At 40.4% G+C, this 3,760-nt stretch overlaps 1 protein-coding gene across 1 annotated transcript in view; it reads left to right on the top strand.

The window, feature by feature from the left end:
• si:ch211-214p13.3 (nectin-1) overlaps positions 1-3,371 on the top strand; it is a 15,895-nt gene extending 12,524 nt beyond the window's left edge. The window contains 1 exon segment of the mRNA XM_068704885.1: positions 1-3,371. This exon segment is cut by the window's left edge and continues 657 nt beyond it. The gene's annotated coding sequence lies outside the window, so the exon portion shown is untranslated.
• Positions 3,372-3,760: the final 389 nt, after the last annotated feature.

Genomic DNA, 3,760 nt, shown 5'->3' with positions numbered 1-3,760 from the left:
TAATGTATTTCACGTATGTGTAGAACATATTTAGTGTTGCTGATCTGACAGAAACCACAGTGAAAAGCACAGAGGGGCAAACAGTACCTCTGCCTCAAAGAAGAGGGCGTGCGAGCTACTCTATTGGGTTCATATTTTTGTAAATTGGACATATGTAGTGTCAGTGCCTCACCAGCAATGAACCTCACCGCACGTCACTGCATATGTATATATTGTGATGCATTTCGTCGACACCACCCAAAGACAGTATAGAAGAAGTGGACGTAGTCACTGTGACGTCGTCCATTGGTTCGAGGACTACGGTTTTGAAGCCTCGGGTTTGACATTTTGTCCGTTGCCATCTTGGTTTTTGGCTGTCGCCATCTTGGATTTTTGCAGTAACTTAGTACAACACATCGCTGAATAAGGCATTTTTAGGCTTTCTTGAACTGAAAACGCACACACGGCTGTGACCTTCATTCACAACGTAGCCACATCCTAAAACATACCCTGCTGTATCATCTATTTTACTCTAAATGGAAACATAATTTACAAAAAGAGCACCATGCTGTATTAAAGAAGACTTGAAGAGACTGAAACAATATCATGTTTACAGGCATTAAATGAAGTGAGAATAAGGGTCATTTCCTCATATACTTTCATACAATCTTTTTCTTTTTCAGTTTTGCAACCAGAGGAGTTGCCAGCTGATGGCCATTAGAAAAAATGCACTTGCGCCACCTGGCACCACTGCACTTGCTGTGGTGATATTTTTGTAGGTGTGTCACAAAATATTGTCCCTACAATGTTTATAGTGACACTATAATCTTTGACTGCTGACATCTCTTTACAGAGGACACACATTAGTTAGTAGCTTTACTTTATTTTGAAATTCCTTCTAAAGGAGTGTATCTGCGTCATCACTTATCTTTGTTTTGGTTATTATTTGTAATAACAATGCCAGCCAAGCAGGCTTTCATCTTTCCAACATTAGTGTTACTCGGTCGTATTTTGATCTCTGTGGTTATATGTAAAACAGATTGAACTGAAAAGTCAGCAAAAGGATTTTATGACATATTTAACTTCGGTGAAAGTCAAAATGAAGCTCTATGTTACAAACGCTACAAAACAATTTGTCTATCATTTAAAAAGTTGCACTTCATCTCCATCTACAAAATGTTTATTTTTGTTTCTGTATGTCAACAACTTAACTGATCAGAGAAGGGAACACTCATCCAGGCCCACAGCGGATATGTTCATGTTTAGACCAAGGCTCATGCTTTATTCTGTGCAGTAAAACCTGTGTTAACCTGAGCTAAGCGCACGTGTGTGTTTGCTCTAGTAGCTTTTAGGTAACATTTTACTGTTTTTTGTTACTGTTTAGGGTTTTCAAAAGGAAAATTTTGCACCTTTTTTGTGGATATCCAATCAGTGTTGATGGTAAATGTAGTCCATTGAAGCAATACATTCCTCAGTGCGTGCTATATTGACCAAGAAAGCTACCTGTACAGAGTGCATTGTGGTCAAGCTACTGACGCCCAGCCACAAAATAGAGTAGCCGAGTTGTGTCTATACTTTTGCAGGTAATAAAATAAAAAACATGGAGGCTGCTTAGTCCGAACCAGTGTGAACCAAGGAGGCAGCAACTATTTAATATAGTCCATATTGTCAACAGCAGCGTCACTCCTTCTATTTTTACCTTTCTGGAGGGCCCTGCTGCATTTCTCCGGTGGTATATGGCTTAAATAACGACGGTATCCCCGTCCGTAACATCCTCTGTACTCATATTTTAGTATGCCATTTAAACTGTTGGAAATGTAACGCGTTGCAATACAAGCGAAGAGAAGGAAGTTCTGTTGTTGTGCATTGATTTTTTATTACATTTTCTTTACACAATGGAACTTACTGCAGGTCTAGAGGTAAGCGCCCCCTTGCCAGCTACACAGAGAGGAACAAGCTGAATTAGTTTGTTGTTCTTCCTTCCCTCCCGCTACGTCAGTAGATGCAGAAAGTAAAATAGATTTTGGAGCAGGGGAAGTCAGCTATTACATTACAGTCATTTTAACATTACAGTCATTTAGCAGACGCTTTTATCCAAAGCGACTTACAATTCAGTATCTATCTACACACCGTAGACACAGCTACGGGAGCAATTTTGGAGTTAAGTGTCTTGCTCAAGGACACACTGACATGAGGCTAGTGGAGCAGGAGCCGGGGATCAAACCGCCGACCCTCTGATTGAAAGGCGGCCCTGCTCTCCACTTAGCCACAGTCACCCCGAGCTATCTCGGTCAATATGTCCCACTGAGGAACTTATTATTTAAATCGACTACATTTCCCGTTAACACTGATTGGACATCCCCGTCAATCAGATAAACATTGGAAACCAATGGCAGGATGTAAATTGCAACCCTGAAGATGGCTCGAGTAGATGTTTTCACCTCGTGGGTGTGTTTTATTTTGAAGTTTGCTCCACACTTGAGACTTGAGACTCCACACACTATCTCGGCCTCGGCTGCTTTTTGCCTGGTCTTTTTTTTTAATTATTTGTTTCTTGTGATTGCAATACCACATGACTGGAGTTCCCCTTGATGCTTAACTACTGATACAAAGGCCACACTACTTGGACTATTCCAACTCCCCTTATAAGAGTGGTATGTTCCGTCTCCTCAGTAGTTAACAAAGGCCACAAGAGTTTTTTCTGAGTTCCAGTAGTTAGGCCAATTAAGCCCTAAATAGGTGTTACTGCCTTTCTTTGACTGTTGCGTGCGTCCATTGAACTGTAAGTACATTAAGTTACATATTGCTATGGTGTATGTACAGTATTTAAACCTGTTTTGGTGATTCTTGTTCAGTTTAATTTCTGTTACTGCTGGTCATGCTAATTAGGCTCACTTAAGGAGCAATTGAGTGTCTGCTGTGTTAGCTTCCACCTGTGTAGAGCCTGAGCTTACTGTCACTATATTCAATGCGCCTCTGTTTGGTCATTACTTGTTGGTAAACTTAATGTGTTGCTGAAATCATATTAAGTCTGTTAGTATTTGTTATAGTCACAGTCTGTAGTCTTGGTGTCCTACCTGTGGGTTATAAAACTAAATGTATTGATGGTTAATAGCTGTTAATGGTTAGCTACTCCCTGTAATGAGATGATTTAGTGTAGGTTGATGTCACCTTTGTGGCATCATGGTTCCACCCTGTGGCCCTGCTGAGCATAGAGGTGCATGCCATGTCATTCCTCACCATGATTGGGTTTAATGTTTTTTCTTTTGTTTATTCTTCCTATTTCAGAAGCCACGCTCACACCTACTTACAAATACAAAGTACAAAGTTATTTCTGCACACCCTGTCAAAGCCAAACTCGGCAATAAAGTTTTCCATTTGGAACTACTGGACTATTTGTGATTTGACCAGTCACTTCAGTGGTGGGTGGGGATTTTCCAGGAACCTAAGTAGTGAGAGGAGCCACCGCCCGCAAACCTCTTTCCTTAACCACAAGTATTTACAAACATTCACAAAGAATCTGAGCTCTGCTGGATATCCTTTTGAAGAGTTGAGGCTTAGCTGGTCCACAGTTCTCTTCATCTTTGTAGCATCCTTATCAACAATTTTGTCAACAGTTTCCGTTGTTTGCATTCACTGATGGACTGAATGAGTGACTTGCAGCAGCAGTGTACCCTTTACTGGAATTACATTTCAAATTTTAATGACTGACTTTGAACACAAAAATATTCCATTTCACTTGTGATTATATCCTAAACCAGTAGGCCTTTAATCAAAAACT

Source organism: Cebidichthys violaceus, unplaced genomic scaffold, assembly GCF_023349555.1.
Source record: "Cebidichthys violaceus isolate CVI_PGR_0920_01 unplaced genomic scaffold, fCebVio1.0.p SCAF_11, whole genome shotgun sequence".
Classification (NCBI taxonomy): domain Eukaryota; kingdom Metazoa; phylum Chordata; class Actinopteri; order Perciformes; family Stichaeidae; genus Cebidichthys; species Cebidichthys violaceus.
The sequence above is the reverse complement of the archived record's forward strand: the minus strand, read 5'-3'. Positions and strand labels throughout refer to the sequence as shown.